We start from the raw sequence: 22450 nt of genomic DNA, 5'->3' as shown, positions 1-22450 counted from the left end.
AGTCTCCCACTACTGTTTACTGCAGATCACATGTAGACTGTCCAACATGCTTCATTCTGTACTAATGCAGTGCAGTATTAATGCAATACAGAAAATGTACAGTTACCTAGAACTATAGCTAGAAGCATCAGACTTCCCCACACTGAGCAGTGATGTGGCTTCTCTCCTGTGTGAATGCGCTGGTGTGCGTGGAGATGACTCTGTTGAATAAAACTCTTCCCACACTCTGAGCAGTGATATGGCTTCTCTCCTGTGTGAATGCCCTGGTGCAGTTGAAGACTTCTCTGTATAGTAAAACTCTTCCCACACTCTGAGCAGTGATACGGCTTCTCTCCTGTGTGAATGCGCTTGTGCAGTTGAAGACTTCTCTGTATAGTAAAACTCTTCCCACATTCTGAGCAGTGATATGGCTTCTCTCCTGTGTGAAAGCGCTGGTGTGCGGTTAGATTACTCTGTTGAATAAAACTCTTCCCACACTCTGAGCAGTGATGTGGTTTCTCTCCTGTGTGAATGCGCTGGTGCCGTTGAAGATTTCCCTGAGTAGTAAAACTCTTCCCACATTCTGAGTAGTGATGTGGCTTCTCTCCTGTGTGAATGCGCTGGTGCAGTTGAAGACTTCTCTGTATAGTAAAACTCTTCCCACACTCTGAGCAGTGATGTGGCTTCTCTCCTGTGTGAATGCGCTGGTGCAGTTGAAGACTTCCCTGTCTAGTAAAACTCTTCCCACACTCTGAGCAGTGATGTGGCTTCTCTCCTGTGTGAATACGCTGGTGCAGTTGAAGACTTCTCTGTATAGTAAAACTCTTCCCACACTCTGAGCAGTGATATGGCTTCTCTCCTGTGTGAATGCGCTGATGCAGTTGAAGACTTCTCTGTATAGTAAAACTCTTCCCACATTCTGAGCAGTGATATGGCTTCTCTCCTGTGTGAATGCGCTGGTGTGCGTTGAGATTACTCTGTTGAATAAAACTCTTCCCCCACTCTGAGCAGTGATATGGCTTCTCTCCTGTGTGAATGCGCTGGTGCAGTTGAAGACTTCTCTGTATAGTAAAACTCTTCCCACATTCTGAGCAGTGATATGGCTTCTGTCCTGTGTGAATGCGCTGGTGTGCGTTGAGATTGCTCTGTTGAATAAAACTCTTCCCACACTCTGAGCAGTGATATGGCTTCTCTCCTGTGTGAATGCGCTGATGCAGTTGAAGACTTCTCTGTATAGTAAAACTCTTACCACACTCTTGAGCAGTGATATGGCTTTTCTCCTGTGTGAATGCGCTGGTGCAGTTGAAGACTTCCCTGTCTAGTAAAACTCTTCCCACACTCTGAGCAGTGATATGGCTTCTCTCCTGTGTGAATGCGCTGGTGCAGTTGAAGACTTCTCTGTATAGTAAAACTCTTCCCACATTCTGAGCAGTGATATGGCTTCTCTCCTGTGTGAATGCGCTGGTGTGCGTTGAGATTGCTCTGTTGAATAAAACTCTTCCCACACTCTGAGCAGTAATATGGCTTCTCTCCTGTGTGAATGCGCTGATGCAGTTGAAGACTTCTCTGTATAGTAAAACTCTTACCACACTCTTGAGCAGTGATATGGCTTTTCTCCTGTGTGAATGCGCTGGTGCAGTTGAAGACTTCCCTGTCTAGTAAAACTCTTCCCACACTCTGAGCAGTGATGTGGCTTCTCTCCTGTGTGAATACGCTGGTGCAGTTGAAGACTTCTCTGTATAGTAAAACTCTTCCCACACTCTGAGCAGTGATATGGCTTCTTTCCTGTGTGAATGCGCTGATGCAGTTGAAGACTTCTCTGTATAGTAAAACTCTTCCCACATTCTGAGCAGTGATATGGCTTCTCTCCTGTGTGAATGCGCTGGTGTGCGTTGAGATTACTCTGTTGAATAAAACTCTTCCCACACTCTGAGCAGTGATATGGCTTCTCTCCTGTGTGAATGCGCTGATGCAGTTGAAGACTTCTCTGTATAGTAAAACTCTTCCCACACTCTTGAGCAGTGATATGGCTTTTCTCCTGTGTGAATGCGCTGGTGCAGTTGAAGACTTCCCTGTCTAGTAAAACTCTTCCCACACTCTGAGCAGTGATATGGCTTCTCTCCTGTGTGAATGTGATGGTGCAGTTGAAGACTTCTCTGTATAGTAAAACTCTTCCCACACTCTGAGCAGTGATGTGGCTTCTCTCCTGTGTGAATGTGATGGTGCAGTTGAAGACTTCTCTGTATAGTAAAACTCTTCCCACATTCTGAGCAGTGATATGGCTTCTCTCCTGTGTGAATGCGCTGGTGTGCGTTGAGATTACTTTGTTGAATAAAACTCTTCCCACACTCTGAGCAGTGATGTGGCTTCTCTCCTGTGTGAATGTGATGGTGCAGTTGAAGACTTCTCTGTATAGTAAAACTCTTCCCACATTCTGAGCATATAAGCTTTTATCTTTGTTACAGGAACCACTGAGCTACTAAACAAATTAACCAAATAAAAAAGTAGCTACGTTATCTGGCTGGGTTAGTTAGCGCTAGAACATCCATTATAAAAACAGTTTAACACGTTGAATTTTCCACCAACTTTGCCAAGACATGAGATTCAACCGTGAGGTAACGGAACAAACAAAATAGTCTGGTTAAGATTTGGTTAAAAGGTGTTAGTGTTTCGTATTACTAAGTTAAGTACTTACAGGTCAACCAGTAGTCCAACACTTCCAAACAGGAGACAATAGGCGCAATTCCACTAAACGCCCGATGCTGATATTGAGAATAAGGAAACTTGTGGTCTGTAATGTCCGATGGTGATGGTAGGTAGAGGTGGGCGGATCGATCCAAATATCGATACCAACGCTGGTAATGATTTTGAGCAATACTCGTGTACTAAGATTAATACTCAATCTTTTTAATAGTGATGGGTCGTACTGTGCCGAGGCTTCGGAGCGTGTGCCGAGAAAACCTTTCGTGAAGCGCGTGTCGAGGCTTGCTTCTTTAAGAACAAGTGACGTCACGGATGACGTGTGAAGCCTCGCCGGTTCAGGAAGTGGTTTGAGTACTGGCGCGATTTCTGAGCATATTTACAGTTTTTCTCAGTCGATTTGGTTCATTTCTCACATCATGATTTACATTGGCATCACAACTAGTGCATTTCTCAAAACAGTTAGTGCAAACAGCAAAACTCAATGAAATACCTGCAAAAGCAGATACTTCACTCAAAATTCTTTGTTTTTGCCTCAAAAGCTAATTTTTAGGTCAGTCAATTTGTCAGTGCCATCAGAGTATCTAGTAGGCCTATACCATTGCCTATGAACAAGGCAGTCAAAATACTTAGTCATGTTGTCAGTGCAACTATAAGTCACAGTCAGTGTAGATTATATTCTGATGGAAACTAGCTAAGCTTTTGATTTCAAGAACGCTGCACATTCTGTGGTAAATACATGTTACACACATACAAACTTACATGTAACACAGCTACACATCACTGTATGTGGGAGACTGATAGCAAGAAATTGGACTGGATTTGTACAGCAATATTGTTTGACTGTATTGTTCACACTGCAATTTGTTGACAAAAACAAATCTAACTGAAATTCAGAAAAGACAGACAACTGACTGGAAAAACTGCAAAATTAAAAACTTACATTCAAAACAACCTGAGCACATACAGCCTCCTCTTCTTGTGTGATAATGGAACCTCTGCTACCTCTATGAGCTAATCTTGATATCCTATATGGTATAAGAATGCAAAAACACAAAACAAAAATTGAATAACATCAGAATTTACACTACCGTTCAAAAGTTTGGGGTCACCTAGACAATTTTGTGTTTTCCCTGAAATCTCATACTTTTATTTATCAAATGAATTGCAAAATGAATAGAAATATAGTCCAGACAGTGACAAGGTAGAAATAAGGTTTTTTTAAAAAAATAATTTTCTACTTTAAACTTTGCTTTCGTCAAAGAATGCTCCCTTAGCAGCAATTACAGCATTGCAGACCTTTGGCATTCTAGCTGTTAATTTGCTGAGGTAATCTGGAGAAATTTCACCCCATGCTTCCAGAAGCCGCTCCCACAAGTTTGATTGGGTTGATGGGCACTTTTTTCGTACCATACAGCCAAGCTGCTCCCACAACAGCTCAATGGGGTTGAGATCTAGTGACTGCGCTGGCCACTCCATTACCGATAAAACACCAGCTGCCTGCTTCTTCTCTAAATAGTTTGTGCATAATTTGGAGGTGTGCTTTGGGTCATTGTCCTGTTGCAGGATGAAATTGGCTCCAATCAAGCGCTGTCCACAGGGTATGGCATGGTGTTGCAAAATGGAGTGATAGCCTTCCTTATGCAAAATCCCTTTTACCTTGTACAAATCTCCCACTTTACCAGCACCAAAGCAACCCCAGACCATCACATTACCTCCACCATGTTTGACAGATGGTGTCAGGCACTCGTCCAGCATCTTTTCAGTTGTTCTGCGTCTCACAAATGTTCGTTTGTGTGATCCAAACACCTCAAACTTTGATTCGTCTGTCACTTTTTTCCAATCTTCCTCTGTCCAATGTCTGTGTTATTTTGCCCATATTAATCTTTTTCTTTTATTAGCCAGTCTCAGATAGGGCTTTTTCTTTGCCACTCTGCCCTGAAGGCCAGCATCCCAGAGTCGCCTCTTCACTGTAGACGTTGACACTGGCATTTTGCGGGTACTATTTAATGAAGCTACCATGCGATTTCTCAAACTTGAGACTCTAATGTACTTGTCTTCTTGCTCAGTTGTGCAGCGGGGCTTTCCACTTCTCTTTCTACTCTGGTTAGAGCCTGTCTGTGCTCTCCTCTGAAGGGAGTAGTACACACCATTGGACGAAATCTTCAGTTTCTTGGCAATGTCTCGCATGGAATAGCCTTCATTTCTCAGAACAAGAATAGACTGTCGAGTTTCAATTGAAAGTTGTATTTTTCTGGCCATTTTGTGGGTTTAATCGAACCAACAATTGTAATACTCCAGATTCTCAACTAGCTTAAAGGAAGGTCAGTTTCATAGCTTCTCTAATCAGCAAAACTGTTTTCAGCTGTGCTAACCTACTTGCACAAGGGTTTTCAAGGGTTTTCTAAATATGCAATAGTCTCCTTACACAGTTAGCAAACACAATGTACCATTAGAACACTGGAGTGATGGTTGTTGGAAATGGGTCTCCATACATCTATGTAGATATTGCATTAAAAACCAGACGTTTACAGCTAGAATAGTCATTTACCACATTAATAATGTATAGAGTGTATTTTTGATGCATTAATGTTAGCTAAATTGTAAAAAAAAAGATTTTCTTTCAAAAATAAGAACATTTCTAAGTGACCCCAAACTTTTGAACGGTAGTGTATGTCAATGTGCAGCATTACAGCAGAGAGCACATTTATGAATTACAGTACATACATGTTTTCTCTATGAAATGTTTGAATGACTGAAGACAGTTGTTCTTCCAATATTCAGCTGCACCCAACTACCAGCTTCATCCATTGTAAGACCATGACTTACATGTAAAACATGGTCCACAATTGTTACACTTATTTCACTGTTTTGTCCCCTCAGCCTTACACCACAGGCTTACCCCTCTACACCACACAGTCTTACTCCTCTTCTTGGCTGTTCACCCTATACATGGCCTTCTCTTTCCATTATGAGACTTTGTGATACTGCAGTGTTTAGCGTCTATAAATGTTTACCAATTACAGTAACGTTCATGAGATGCACCTCTGACCTATGGTTGAGACCATTGTTTGATCTAAGCCTTCACCAATTCCCTTTCTTACTGTAACTGAATGTTCACTTGCAAACAATTTAATCAAATTAGGATCAATTACCAAAATGTACCAAAAAATAAACTAATTAAGTAAATGTAAAATGATGCCTTAGAGATTATGACAATATATTCAGAACTTTTGCATATAATGACCTAGGCCAGTGGTTCCCAAACTTTTTCTGCCATGCCCCCTTTAGTAGATGAGAATATTTTTGCACCCCCCCCCCCCCCTACACACACCCCCATATTGACACATGTACATGTTTTACTTCCAAGCTCCGCGCCCCACCTAGAGGGCGCACCCCCCACTTTGGGAGCCACTGACCCAGGCGATGACCTAAAGATTAAATGTTTTGGAGGGTAAGACAATTCAACAGACAATCCATACAACACATTTTAATAAACATGTCATAAGCAACTGATAATGTAAAAAACAACAGACAACTGTCCATGTCCATTGGCTATATGTACAAAAGCATTTGCTAAATGTTAAACACAATGAGAAATGCAATTATGATGTGCACAAGTGACAAGGACATTTGGAGATTGAATGAACAGTTTTGAGAATTTCAGTTTTGATTTGAGAAATGAACCAAATCGACTGAGAAAAACTGTAAAGCGCCATATGAGTCCCAGGAAAATCTGGGTGTTAGTTCTGGAGTTTTGCAAATTGATCTGTGACAGAAATTTTTTTTCATGGAGCCTGCTAAGAAGAGAAGGATTTCCCCTGTGTGGCAACACTTTGACCAGATTTCTCCAAACAAGGTATTTAGGAATACATGTTAATATAGAAAGGTGTTACTTCTGTAATATTCACAAGTAATTTTTTTCTATTCCAAGGTGAAGTGTTTGCTGTGTGCCAAGGAACTGTGGTACAACAACAACACATCATCTATGCTGTGACATTTTCGTGCTTGTCATGAAAATGATGAAGGAAATACTGTTGGACCCAGGGCCGGAGTGGGCCACTTTTTCAGCCCGGGAGTTTCATGCCCAAATCCGACCCAAAATTATTTTTCCCTCCCAATTGGCCCAAACTAGAGATTGACATGAGCCGGCCCATCGGGAATCCTCCCGAACCTCCCGATTAGCCACTCCGGCTCTGGTTGCACCCAATCAATGTGGGTGCCTTTCCATTTCCTATTTATTCTACACAACCATGCTAATAAATACAATGACATTGCTGATACAATATTTATTAAACATGACTATTGCACATGATTATGTAATTACATTTTTATCAATAAATTTATAAATTTGGGAAATTACATCTATACAGGTATACCACTATTTTATTGGTGATTACTTTTTTCTAAGACAATGAGATCATTCTAATCTAATCTACCATGCAGTGAACAGAAAGGAGGTGTTGGATGAAGCTTTGGTCTCCATAATTGTTAGAGACACACAGCCATTCAGCATAGTCAAGGATAAAGGTTTCAGGGACTTTGTTGCAAAATTGGATTCAACTTATGTCCTTTCCAGTAGAAAGGTGCATGTGAGCACATAGATAAAGTATGGGTGTAGCAATTAAATAAACCTTTAAATAACGTTTTTTCTTACTTTCTTCATTTAGGCTGTAAAGGCTATGGTTCAGGCCAGATACAAGCAAGAGAAAGAGAAGGCCAAAGCTGAAGTCCAGAAAGTTCCTGCAGTCAGTTTGACAGCAGACATGTGGACATCACTAAATATGGATGCCTACGTAGCTGTAACATGTAATTTTATAGATGATAACACATGTCTGAAGTCTACACTACTTAGTGTAGTAAAATTCCCACAGGCACACACAACTGAAAATTTGGCATGTGTAAAATCATCCCTTTTTGAACAGTGGGGAATAAAATCTAAAATCACATGTCTAGGTACTGATGGTGCATCTAATATGATTGCCTGTGGAAAAGAGCTGAAGCTGCGTCATGCTGTGTGCATTGCTCACACCCTAAATCTGATTGTTAAAAAGGCTCTTGAACAAACCCTAGTGCTGGCCACCATCCGTTCAAAAGCAAGGAAGCTGGTGGGCTATTTTAGAAGCAGCACAACTGCTAAAGTTAGTAACATAATTTTTGTTTGTTACACATTGAATTGAATTGCTACATATGTAATGTTGCTTTGTATCTTTAAAGGAGAAGCTGGATCTTGTTCAAGAGCACATGGGAAAACAAAAGAAGAAACTTATTCAAGAAGTAGAAACCAGGTGGAACAGCACTTTTCAAATGTTGGAGCGATTGGAAGAAGAACTCAGGGAGCCTGTGGGGGTAGCTTTGGCCGGCTTACAAACTGATAATACTGCACTGACCTCTGAGGAGTACAGTCATGTCTCTGAATGTCTGTCTTTACCAGCCCCGTCGACAGGGGGGGACAACCGGGTCTGTTGTCCCGGGCCCCAGCGCCAGGGGGGCCCATCAAAGAGCCCAGCAATTTATTTTTATTTAAAGTCTATAATTTTAAATAATCTTGAAATCTTTCATTACTATAACTTTCTTTACTCAAAATAAGCCAAATGGCTAAAATATATGTTTTTTTCTTACCTATCTGCATATTTTCCATTAAGTGCATACACCCCCGCCTCACACTGAAAAATGGTTCGATCCAGCACCGACTGTAGCCGGCTGGTACCCGCCCAACAGCGGGAAATACAGTGGTGGATCGTTAAAGTAAAGTAAATACAGAAATCTGGAGCGCAGAAAAGAAAGGAAAAACATTTACCTGACGAATTTTAATGTTGCATTGTGTTCCAGGTTTGAATAATGCTGAAATTTAGGCTAAAGTACTTGAAAATGCTTGAAATTGTAACTACTTCGTTTCACAACAAATAGCTGTCTGACTGAACAGTTCCTGGATTACGTTTTTGTAATTCCAGGACAAAACATGAGAGACCGTGAAGACGTTAAGATTGGGTGTTTTGAAAATAAACAACCATTAAATAATGTGATAAAAAGCGAATTATTTCGAATCATTTCGAGTATATTTAACTTAATTAAAAAAAATTTTTTTTTAAGTTTAACGTGCTGGGAAATATTGAAATGGACCTTTAAAGTGCCGTACAAGTGCTTTAATTCCACCTTGTAAAGGTGTATGAACCCTGCAAACGTGACTTTGTTCATTGCGCTGAAGCGCGGCGCGTGCAAAGTTACAAAATTCGAGAGGTGCACGACCTTGCGAATCGACAGCGCGTGAGGCCCGGTGGCGGTGCCATTGCGATTACATCAAGTATAAACCAGTAAGCTGTCAGAAACAGCTTTGATGTGTGGCTATATTATATACTACAGAGGAAATTCAAATTACGTTATCGGGGGGGGGGGGGGGGGGGGCACATGAAACTTTCTTGTCCCGGGCCCCAGCAAGACTGTCAACGGGCCTGGTCTTTACTGTCATGAGGCCACTTTGGAGTTGTCAGAAGAAAAATGGGTATCTGGCTCCAAAGTGGTGCCTTTGTTAAAAATGATTGATAACATGCTCCAGAAAGAGGCAGCAAAGACAACAGGCCCAGTGGCTAAGGAACTGAGCGAGCATCTCATCAGGCTACTTAGGGAAAAGGTCTACAAATGTCAAAGCATGAGCATTTTTTCACTGGCAACACTGTTAGACCCTAGGTATAAGACACTCTTCTTCTTTAGCCCAACCAAGGCAGAAGAAGCAGTTAAACGACTTACTTCTGAATGTGCAAATATAATAGGGTCTGCACAACCACTGTCATTTCCAGCTGCAGCTTCAACTTCACATGATACTGCATCTGAAAGATCTGGTAAATATGTATTTTGGATTAAGAACAAATTTTGCAGTTATGACATTATTGATATAGTTCATTTTTGCTTCTCAGGTAACAAGCTGTGGTGTCATTTTGATGCATTGTTGATGGGGTCCAGAACAACTCATAATGTCACTGCTGATGCCACAGTTGAAGTGCAGAGGTACCTGTCAGAACCGAACATCAGCAGAACAGAGAATCCTCTCGAGTACTGGGAGAGGCAGAGGGGCATATATCCACACCTTTATAGGCTTGCTGTGGGATATTTGTGCACCCCTGCATCCTCAGTACCATGTGAAAGGATTTTTTCAAAAGCTGGAGAGGTCCTATCAAAAAAGAGAAACCGCCTGAGTCCAAGCACAGTGGAAAAAATACTCTTTCTAAATAAAAATGAATAAAGTCCATCACACCAGGGGGGTATTCCAGAAAGCGGGTTTAACAAATGCTAAACTTAACCCTGAACTCTGAGTTGTCTTACCCCGATCTGACATACTCAGAGTTTTCGGTTCCAAAACGGCTGATCGAAGTTAAAATAATCAGGGTCGCTCAACTCTGAGTAGGTTGACCCAGACAGAAGCGCGTTCATGCGTAACTATAAAAGGCATTCTTAATGGAACGCAGATAAATAGGATTTATCATGGACTTAAACGCGAAAATCAGCCGAGCATCATATTTCACACCACTGTAGCTTGAAGTATTAATGACTGCGTATGCAGAATATTTAGATATTATTAAACGTAAATGTAATACTGCGGTAGCTGCTAGAGAAAGGCAGTCAGCATGTCAAAAAATTGCCAACAGAGTTAATGTGTGAGTGAAAATGATATTTTTATATTTAGCAGTAGGGTGCGATTATATTATTATATTCTCCACATGTATAATACTGTATTGAGTTTTAAAATATTTTTTTAATTGAACACTTACTAATTCCAGGTCTAATCTGAGTGGTGTGAAACATACATGGCATCAGATAAAAATGTATAAGAATATAGTACAAAGTGGCTGTACATAACTATATCTTATTCTTAAAATATATTCTAAAATATATTTATTTACAGGAAAAATGAAATAATGAAACATTACAGTGAATGTGACTGTAATGTATTTTAAAAGGTTACAGGGTAGATGGTGGGGTGGGTGGTGGTGGTGCATGATTTAATGTGAAAAGCAGTGATTGCAGATGGAGTCTCTGACAACTCCACCATCTCTGTTGTCACCCACATGCATGTAAGGTTCCTCGTCTGTGGGCATGTCAGAGATGGTAGGCTGTCGCTCTTCCTGGATGGTTGCAATGTTGTGTAATACCACATATGCCATTATTATGTGGCACACCCTATCAGGGGTTACTCTGAGCCCCTTCAGGCACTGGAACCTGGCCTCGAGGATTCCTAGGGTCACTTAAATTCTTGCCCTGGTTTTGCTGTGGGCCTGATTGTAGTGGGACTGTGGTCCAGGTGCAGGATCTGAATAGGGAGTCATAAGGTATAGGACAGGCAGGGATACCCTCTGTCTCCATGAAGGAGGCCGTCATAGTGTCCTATAATCGCATCTAGGGTTTGCAATGATTTAACTATTACACTGCATGTGAACAACTAGCATAACTACCTCAGGTCTACTCTGTTCAGATTTGTTGTACAGTGTGGAATCATGCACGGATCCTGGCCATCTGGCTTCAACATTTGTGAGGAGGTGGGAAACATTACATATGATCTTGATGGGGAGAACGGTCAGTTACAATAGCAACGTTATTTTTGTTACCATTAAAGATAAGTACATTATTCATTAAGGATTATAAAGGTTAGTACCTGTACATTAATGCTATGGATGGATTTTCTGTTTATGCAATCGCCTTCATGTTCTAATGGTGCTGTAATAGGTATTATTTGTGGGTTCCATCAATCACTCTAGGAAATCCTTAAAATGTAAATGGAATGAAGTTTGTTATATATTGCGTCTCCTTTGCTTAATTTCTCTATTGTCTGTGTGAATTAAAGACAAACCAACGATGTTGTGGAATTCCTCTTTGATGTCCATAACTAGCTTATGCCCAAGAAACACCACAAAACTGGGCACTAGTCATTTTAATGCCAGACATACTTTTCGGACAGCCCGAAACACAGAGGTGCATAGTTTCTTGGGGCTAGTAGGTTACAGTAGCAGGTTTATTCCCCAGTTTACAACTCTGTCTGAGCCACTGAGACGCCTAAAAAGAAAAGACACACCATTTAAATTCGACCCAGAGCAGAAACAAGCATTCAGTAACCTTAAAGCAGACAACACTACACTAGCTTACTTTGACAAATATGCTCCTACACAAGTAATAGTGGACGCAAGCCCTGTGGGATTAGGCGCAGTACTGATTCAAGACCAGAAGGGAATTAAAGTTCCAATATGCTATGTGAGTCGCAGCTTAACACTGTGCGAACGCAAATACTCCCAGACAGAGAAAGAGGCACTAGGTCTAGTGTGGCCCTGTGAGAGATTACATCCATACCTCTATGGAAGAAAGTTTGATCTGGTAACCGACCACAAACCATTGATGTGATGTGGTCCACGTTCCAAGCCATGCGCAAGAATAGAACGCTGGGTCCCGAGGCTACAGCCGTACGACTTCAAAGTGGTCCACATAGCAGGGAAGAACAACATTGCCGATCCACTGTCACGACTCCTCACTGGGACAGTGAGAGAAATGCAACACGAGCATGGAGCTGACGAGTACGTGAGGTTTGTTGCAGTGAACGCGACGCCAAAAGCATCTGCCACAGACACAGAGTTATGTGAGTTGCGCGAAGCCATCGACACTGGACATTTCGAAAAATGCAAACAGTATGCAAATGCAAATGAGTTATGCGCCATGGGTTACCTGGTTCTGAGAGGCACATGCATCGTGTTGCCACAGGTGCTGCGAGCAAGGGCACTTGCGCTAGCCCACGAAGGACATCTAGGCATAGTGGGAACCAAGCAGCATCTCAGAACAAAAGTGTGGTGGCTTGGAATGGACAGAGCAGCCGAGAGACACTGCAAGACCTGCCACGGCTGTCAAATAGTGGCCAAGCCTGACCCACCCAAGCCACTGAGACCAACACCGCTGTAGTGGAGACAGCTAAACGCCATTTCACTGTGACACCCAAAATGGAATCCTTTCCCACTGAATTGAGAAACTGACTCACATCTCTTTGGTTGCATGTAAATTTAAAGACTGATTCTTTACACAGCAACAAGTTCCCAAGGATCAACATTCATTCACAATGGTGCTTATGTCCCCTAGCTTAGAACTCTGACTTTATGATCTCCTGAGCTTGGGAGAGAGGCCATCTAAGAGTTCTGGTCAACATCAACCTTCTTTGGAGGACATTGGGACCACAGTCAGGAAGAGCAATAAAACTCTAAATTCCAACCTTATCTGATTGCCCACAGTTTAAACCCGTTATAAGTCCTGTGCTGAAGATACAAATATTTCAGAGATCTCTGTAACTCCAAATCTGAACTGTACACGGAATTGGCATTCCACCTAAAGGAACCAGCTCGGCGAATGCAGTCTAGAGACACCAAACTTGACTACCTTCCATACAAGGAAAGATTAATTATTCTTGAAACCAGTATTCAGCTTTCCAGCCTTTAAGGACAAAGGACTACAGGACCATGTGCCTAAATGTGAACACTGTGCCATGTGGTTGATATAAAGACACAACTTATGATCTTTCATGTATTCAGTATTAAGGGATCTTATTAGAAAACCGGTTATTGTATAAACACACCACATTGATGCATATTCATGTATTACTTTGTGTATCAGTAGTAGATATACCTGTTCTTGTAGTCTTAAATTGTGTAATGAATGCAGGCATGCATATATATATATATATATATATATATATATATATATATATATATATATATATATATATATATATATATATATATATATTTGTGTTTTCTGCTGTTTAAACATGCTCATCAATTCTATGGTTAGATGTCATAGAGACCTGTGTACTCACAGATTCCTGTGCTGCATTATTTTAGACATATCAATACACTTGTATTCCGATGGAATAATAATTTAGATTCATATATAACCAAGTATCAACATGTAATGTGCTATATTAGGCATACACATATCTATGTATTAGTTTGTATGTTACTCATTGAATGTAATCATTCTCATGTGTGCATATGTGACCTCACATTCATGCCTGTCTGTGCATTATGTGTCATTTATTGTCCAAAAGTTGAAATTAAGAATGGCTCAATGTGTAGACTAATAGAACCAAATTAATTCTTGTTTAGGCAGAGTATGTAAGACCATTTATTTAGGAATTCCCTTTTGTCTTCATATTGTGTTAATCTGTCTTCTTTGGTTAAGTCATTAACTAGACCTGAAAAGACGGGCACCCCTCGCTCCTCTCTCTCTCTCTCTCTCTCTCTCTCACTCTCTCTCTCTCTCTCTCTCTCTCTCTCTCTTCCCCCTGTCTGGGCATAGGTAATGAATATTCATTAATAAAGGCCAATGGTCAATGGCCTGATGAACATGAAAGCGCCTTACAATTACGCCCCTAAAACTTGTTTTAAAAGCCCTTGCTCTAAGGCAGTGGTTCTCAAACTTTTTCTATCATTCCCCACCTCAGAAGAAGGTGAAATTCCACGCCCCACGAACGGATGGCGAACGTAATTTGTTGACTGGGGGGGGGTCATATAAAGTCATATTTGCAGGGTTCATACACCTTTATAAAGTGGAATTAAAGCACTTTCATTTTCAAGGTCCATTTCAATATTTCCCAGCATGTTAAACTTAAATAAGTTAAATATTTATACATATACTCGAAATGATTGAAATGATTTTTTATCACATTATTTAATGGTTGTATATTTTCAAAACGCGCAATCTTAACGTCTTCACGTTCTCTTATGTTTCGTCCTGGAATTACAAGAGGCTCGTATTTGTTAACGTAATACAAGAGAACTGTTCAGTCAGATATATATTTGTTGTGAAACGAAGTAGTTACAATTTCAAGCATTTTCAAGTACTTTAGCCTAAATTTCAGCACTTTCAAACCTGAAACACAAAGCAACATTAAAATTCATCAGGTAAATGTTCCTTCCCCTGTTTTTGAGGGGTGTTTCTTTATACTACCACATATCGTTTCGGAGAACACTGCACGCGGAAAGTATAAACGCTTCCACCGTTCATGCAGGGTCGCGCGGCGGAGTCACGCGCTACGGTCACTCGCGAAAGTATAAACCAGGCTTTAGAAAGGTTAATTTCTTCTAATTGCTTGCGCCCCACCTGCAATACTCATGCGCCCCACTAGTGGGGCACACCCAACACTTTGAGAAACGCTGCTATAAGGAAACGTGAAGCTTGACAGCCTGGTAATTTGGGAGGACTTGTAGAACTTCGCCAGACTCGCCGAGACTCAAAGACTCGAACACGCAGTGTCCAGTAGAGCGATGCCAAGAGACCGCAACTAAAGCTCTCACCGAGTCCAACAGAAGATTCTTCTTTATTTCTATTTTATTTTTTTTATTCTACGTTTCGTCATCAAAAGTAATTTTATTTCGACTAGTCGTTCAAGTCAAGCTCATCATCTTTCTCAGTCAAGTCATCTGCACAAGTTTGTCTGCGCCCTCAAGCTGCGACTGTGACGTCACCGCTAAGTCTCCGCGACTCGAGCCGTCTCATGTGACTTGGATTTCTTACTAAAAATTGGCATACGTACAAATCCAGAAAATGGCGTACGCATAAAAAAATCCGGATGTATCCGGAATCCACGCACGTTTCTTTTGTACATCCCAATCAACGTGGAATTTAGCGCACACGGTGACACGCCCCCCTATAAATATGCAAATTCATTAAAATTTGCCCTGCACCGGAGTTTTGCGCTGCGCATTAATTTGTTCTGGCTCTGGATTCGCTGGGTGCTCCACCACCTCTAACAATTGCACGGCATACCTGTGCGCAACATTGTGCAGGACCACACATGCCCTCACAATACGACACACCTTCTCTGGCCGATACATGAGCATCCCCCGGTCCTGTCCAGCCAGCGCCACCAGCTTTTCAGCTGCCCAATCGCCCTCTCCACGACTGACCGGGTGTGAGAATGGAGAGAATTGTATCTCCGCTCCCGGTCAGTCTGTGGATTACAAAGGGTCATCAGCCACGTCTTGAGCACGTAGCTGCTGTTTCCTAAGTAATTTAACAATTACCCATGTTTAATTCTAAGCTGGAAATGTCAAATGCTTTTATTTAAATGCTTACATTTTGTTGCTTACCAAGAAGGCACCCGTCATGCACTCTGCTAGCTTATATTCTTATCCCAATCATGCAGTTTGTAAGGATGTACTAATCATTGGGTTGATCCAGGCCAACGTGCCACTACATTGGTAAGTTTTTACTTCACAGATTATTTGCACGTTTATGGAATTAAAGTGCTTTCTATTCACATAAGCAAATTCCTCCTCAGATGGTGCCTTTATAGAAATGTGTGTGCAGTCGATCGCTCTGATTATATTAGGGTTGCATTATCACTGCAAATTGTGCTTTAATGTTTGCCTGGTCAACCGCTTCATATGGGAACTTTATATAACTAGCTGACATGCAGATGATCCCATCCAAAACAGCTGGCATGGCCCAGCTCAAAGATGACTGGGATATCCCCCGACCGGTCTGCCAGTTCTCTTTGAAACGAGCCATTCACCAGGAAGCCAAGCGTTGTCTCTGGTAATGCGCAACTCCTCGCGTTTCTCTCTCCAAAACTGGACCCAACTCAACACAAGAGGACAGTTCTTGGAAATCTGAAACGGCTTATAAGCCACTCATCATCATGGGCTAAAGAATCATAATGGTCACGGAAAACGCGCTCTCGGCGAATTCAGCCATTATCAATATCTTCCAGTAATGCCAACGCTGCCATCTTCCAAGAACTTCAGTGCAGAGCGTAAATTATTAGCTGTGAAGACAGTCAAATGCGTATTTTCCACTACGCCGGTTTTCAAAGTATTAGCGGCTCGCTAGGCTTGTAAACTAACCGCGCACCACGAAAATGTAGCAGTGTGTCGCCCCGTTTGTGCAGGTGAGCCCGCGGACCGGCTGGGGAGCCGCATGAAACCAGGCAAAGAGCCGCATGGTTGGCCACCCCTGCAATAAGGGCTTACTACAACGTGTGCGTGAAGGATATCTTAATAGTTGTAATTTCAATGCATCACCTCTAAGTGTCGCTAATTGACGAAACAGGGTATCTGCACATTTTTAAATCTCAAATTCAATGACTTTTAAGACCTTTTTAATACCTCTCACAAGAAAAAATAATACTATTACTGGGGATGCAGGTGTGTTCCAGATCGTTGGGGGCGGGGGGGGGGGGGGGGGGCTGGGGGGGATGCAGTTGGCGAACGAAAATTGTTGACGTTGTTGAGGCCGTATACTCCAGCGCTAGGAATCTAGCACTAATACTTTTTAAGGACCCTGCGAAAACACATTAGAAACATGCGTACGCCAGAGGTGAAGGTGTCGTAGGTGTACGCACTTTCTCATGTTCAAATCACATTTCATACATCTGACCGTTTGCGTGAAACATTGCGTACGCAATGTTTTTGTGCGTACGCATCGTTCGTACATGAGGCAGACCTTGGCTGCCTCAAGAAACGAACTGTGAACGCGCACCAATTGGTCCGCGTAACCACGCCTCTTCTTCGAAGTAAGACGCTCAGTCAGTGTTGCCAGGTTCGCGGTTTTCACGCCAAATTGGGCTTGTTTGAAATTCCTTCCCCCGGTAAATATTCTGGGGTCGCGGGGTGCGGTTTTTTGGGCTACATTTGAGTAGGGCCACCGCGGGAGTTACAAGTCAACAATAAGAATTGATGGCGATATAATACTTAAATAGTCTCAATTTTAACACTGTAACACTGCTTTTCCGGTTGACAAATACCTCCCCCCCCCTCAACAACTTACACTCGCCAGACGCCCCCCCCCCCCCCCCCCCCGGGCACAACAACTTTGGGCTAGTTTAGGCCTCTGAGGGGTGGATTTTACACTGACTTTGGGCGGGATATTTTTGTAGGACCTGGCAACCCTGCGCTCAGTTCATGTGCTGTTTTGGGGTTGCCAGCTTCTATCTCTCCCGGAGTCCGAATTAGTAAATACTGTTACAATTAACCTGCCCAAACTTCCTCTTTCTTCTTTTCTATTCTCTCTCTAAAGACCTCGTTTCCGTCCCTGGGTCCTACGCTAATTAGGCAAGCCTAAGGATAGTCAAATAATACATTTAAATCTCATGACCGTCGATAACTGTATCATTCGCTGTTGTTGTTTAATTTTATATTCTTTGTTGTTCACTATTATATCCTTGGTTTAGATTAGGAAATTCACATATAGGTTTAATTTCAATTTGAGCCAAATCATTCATATGCTTTGTATCAATTGTAATATTAACCATTTAATAAATGTGGACATTTATTCATCTGTTCACGGTGGTAAATACATATTTTGGTCGATGGTATTAGGTCACTGCGCGGAACCAGAACTTAACCCTTTAGTAATAAGACTGATCAAACCATATTCCACCTATCTCCGTTATCACAATACTGGTTCCTGAGCAATCAGGATGGTGCCCCGTTCATAATCCATAAACGAACATATGTATCCGCTACATCGCTACCTGATGGACTATGGCGAGACGTCGCAGTCGACATCCTGGGACCTCTCTCATCCAATCACTCCATCCTAGTCGTAATGGACTACTTCAGTAGATACTACGAATATGACATCCTGACTTCAACCACAACAGATAAGGTAATAGACAGCATGGAGACAATCTTCAGCAGACACGGACTGCCAGTCACATGCAGGTCAGACAACGGACCGCAATTCCAGTCAGAGCAATTCAGACAGTTCTGTGAGGAGAACGGAACCACACACGTGAAAACACCACCCAAGTACGCTCAGGCCAACGGAGAGGTTGAGCGTCAGAATACATCACTAATGAAAAGAATCAGAATAGCTCAGTCAGATGGACTGGACTGGAAAAAAGAACTGAGAAAGTATGTGACTGTATACCGTGGGATTACCCACACCACAACAGGCAAAAGCCCAGCAGAACTGCTCTTCAATCTGAAGATTAGAGGAAAATTGCCTGAACTCATTGAGACTCACACAGATCAAGACGTTTGTGATCGTGACGCAGAGCAAAAGGCAAAGAGCAAAATGTATGCAGACACACGCAGAGGAGCACGACACTCAGAGGTGAGTGTTGGAGACACTGTTCTCGTCAGACAGGACAAAGCAGACAAACTGACAACATTCAATGCGACACCACACAAAATCATCAGCAAGACAGGAAACAAGGTCATAGTACAATCACCAACTGGAGCACAATACGCAAGGAACACCACCTTTGTGAAGAAATACGAAGGAAATGGACTGAGACAAGACACACACTGAACAGGAAGAAACAAACAGGACTGGGAGCATTGATCACAGTGAAGCAGCGATGAAAGGCAAGCAGCCACCCGCTCCATGGTTACAGTTCTGTGGTTATCCATGGTTACAGTTATGCAGGTGGTTATGGGATGTACAAAGAGGAGTCTGGGAGTTGTTCAATAAAATGGGCTAATAATAATAATAATAATAATAATAATAATAATAATAATAATACATTTTATTTCAAGTGCCTTTCAGGACACCCAAGGACACTTTCCAGGAGAATAGAAAACATGCAACACATACAGTAACAAAACAACACATACATAGACAAAACAAACAGACAAAAGGTCATTGGGAGTAAGCGATATTGAACAGGTGACTTTTAAGTCGTGTTTTGAAAAGAGGGAGTGAATCAATATTGTGGATGACTGGCGGGAGAGCGTTCCAGAGTTTGGGAGCAGAGCGGCTGAAAGCTCTGTACCCCATGGTACGAGCAGGTGGCACAGATAGATGAGTGGAGGAGGAGGATCTGAGGGAGCGGGAGGAAGATGTGATAGTGAGGAGGTTTGAGATATATGGCGGAGCCAGATTGTGGAGTGCCTTGAATGTATATAATAAATGAGCAGACGTGTGTCACGAAGTGTGCTTATCTTGAAAGATTTAATTCTGAAATATACCTACTGAGTGCCGAGCAAAAGTAGGTACACAACACGGGTATTCAACAGATCCGACTCTTTAATGAATTTGTACCGGCCCGCGGCCCAACACCCAGGGTTGCCAACTCTGAGACACACGCATTTGACTGTCTTCACACGCCACACTTCCGGTATCTAACGCCGAAAAAAATCTAGTTTATTTACCTCTGATGTACATCTATGATTCAACGAGTTACTAGTTCGCTCTGGCGCCAACCACCGGCGAGCGATAGATCGCGATATAACATTTTACGCTCCCCCCCCCGTCAACAATTTACACTCGCCACCTCCTCCAGGTTCAAATCTCACTCCAAGCGATCTTCAAAAGTGTTGGCAACCCTGCAACACCCCATAAATAATAACCACAAATTACGTTCGCTATTCCTTGGGGAATCTCCAAAGCGCTGTATATTTTCAGCCATGTGCAAAATTGGTTGTGTTTGTTTCAAGGAAAGCAGCATTTATGCCATTGCTTGAGGTGAGGTTTAAAAAGGGTCTCCATTTTATAGTGTGTGAAGGAATTCCGGGTAATTATGCAGTGTTTCTAAAGGCTGCACCGTCCTCATATGTGTGGAGTATTGGGGGTAATGGTGTGTGGTGTTCACTGCTTGGGTCCAGTCATCAGTCCAGCTGTTTGTTGCCCTGCTTTTTTGTTCTGTAACACACACACACACACACACACACACACACACACACACACACACACACACACACACACACCATTTACTAGTTATTCATGCACCTCTGTCTGCCTTGAGTATAGTATCCCCTACAACACTAAGAACTTAAGAAGGAACAGACTGTTTTCTTGGCGTCACCAAGAATGTACGAGCAAAATGTACGAGCACTGACTCTGCACGGCGAACAGCGCCCGCACCATCTCTTCGTAGCCGTGGTGCTGGAGGTCGGAGGTGCAAGCCGGGGAAGCCACCAGCCCCAGGAGCAGCGCCCCCACCCATACTAGAGAGGTGCCCGACAGCATGGTCCCGATCCGCCCCGCAAACAGAGCACTGCTTCTCTCACCTCACGCTTCCTTTCCCTGCTCTCTCTCTCTCCCTCCCTCTCTCTCTCTCTCTCCCTCCCTCTCTCTCTCTCTCTCTCCCTCAGTGCCTCATTGCAATTGGTTCACTTCATTGTCTCCTCCCTCACGCTCAGACACAGGAGAAAATAAAGGCAGCTCCTCCCTCTCTCTCTCTCCTTCTCTTTCCCCCTCTCTCTCTCCTTCTCTTTTCCTCTCTTTAATGTCCAGCATTTCTCCATCGTGCTTCACTGTGTGTGTAATAATCTAGTGTTGAACAGCAGAAGCATTTTTCCTTCCATGTGTTTGGTGACTGGAATCCCTTCTTTCTGTCTTTAGCCTCTCCCTCTGCACTGCTCTCTCTCTCTCTCTCTCTCTCTCTCTCTCTGTGAGCGTGCGAGTATTAGCCTGTAAATAAGCCCATTATTAGAGCTATTTTATTAGGTGAATGAAAGTATTTATATGTGCTTTTTATACATGGTAGCTCCATGTAGAGGTGTGTTTGTGTGTGTTGAGTGTTCTGTGTGTGTTTGCAGTATCTGTAGTTGACATTGAATGTTTCAGAGGGTTTAAAGTGGTTGTTGTGTTGAATGAGTTACAGTTTTTCTCAGTCAATTTGGTTCATTTCTCAGATCAGAATTGAAATTCTCAAAACTGTTCATTCAGTCTCCATATCTCCTTGTCACTTGTGCACATCATAATTGAATTTTTCCTTGTGTTTAACATTTTCCAAATGCTTTTGTACATATTGCAAATGGACATGGGCAGTTGACTGTTGTTTTTTACATTATGTGTTGCTTATGTCATGTTTATCAAAATGTGTTGTATGGATTGGCTGTTGAATTGTCTTACCCTCCCAAACATTTAGTCTTTAGGTCATCGCCTAGGTCATTATATGCAAAAGTGCTGAACATGTTGTCATAATCTCTAAGGCATCATTTTACATTTATTTATTTAGTTTTTTTTTTTTTGTTACATTTTGGTAATTGATCCTAATTTGATTAAATTGTTTGCAAGTGAACATTCAGTTACAGTAAGAAAGGAAATTGGTGAAGGCTTAGATCACCCAATGGTCTCAACCATAGGTCAGAGGTGCGTCTCATGAACCTTTACTGTAATTGGCAAACATTTATAGATGCTAAACACTGCAGTATCACAAAGTCTCATAATAGAAAGACAAGGCCATGTATAGGGTGAACAGCCAATAGGAGAAGTAAGACTGTGGTGTAGAGGGGTAAGACTGTGTGGTGACTCAAAGACTCATAGTGCTGTTTAAGTCGAAAATGGGTCTGGCTTGTGTATGACAGAGTTTGTCAGAACGTGTGATGAAACATCGTGTGTACTACGAATTGACACATTTGTTGTATAATTGTATTGGCGATAGTGTGGATGATTTTACACTTTATAATAACATGAACGCTGATGATGTTAAACGTTTATAAAATTTCAAGAATCAAATGAATGTTGTCAAAACAACAACGTCGCATGATTGGCATCATTTGGCCCAGTTGTGTGTAGATTCTAACGAAACACCCCATGTGTCTATTAGTAAACTGTTGGTTCTCATGCCTAAGAGCAACAATGCTGTAAAAATCGATCATGTGCTTTGTCTGTGTGTGTGTATATAATAGACATTTGTGTAGTAAAACTTTCAACAAAGAAACAGATTAATGTTTGCAAAGTGGTTGATATACTTGTTGAATACCTAGTTGAGAAAAATGTTGATGTGTGTGTGTGTGTGCAGTGAAGTGCAAAATAGTTACACCATAGAACCATGGCAGCAAAAAGCTGGTTG

At 42.0% G+C, this 22450-nt stretch overlaps 1 pseudogene; it reads right to left on the bottom strand.

The window, feature by feature from the left end:
- Positions 1-20619, bottom strand: LOC143509573 (uncharacterized; annotated as a pseudogene).
- Positions 20620-22450: the final 1831 nt, after the last annotated feature.

Source organism: Brachyhypopomus gauderio, chromosome 3 (genome assembly GCF_052324685.1).
Source record: "Brachyhypopomus gauderio isolate BG-103 chromosome 3, BGAUD_0.2, whole genome shotgun sequence".
Taxonomy (NCBI): domain Eukaryota; kingdom Metazoa; phylum Chordata; class Actinopteri; order Gymnotiformes; family Hypopomidae; genus Brachyhypopomus; species Brachyhypopomus gauderio.
The sequence above is the reverse complement of the archived record's forward strand: the minus strand, read 5'-3'. Positions and strand labels throughout refer to the sequence as shown.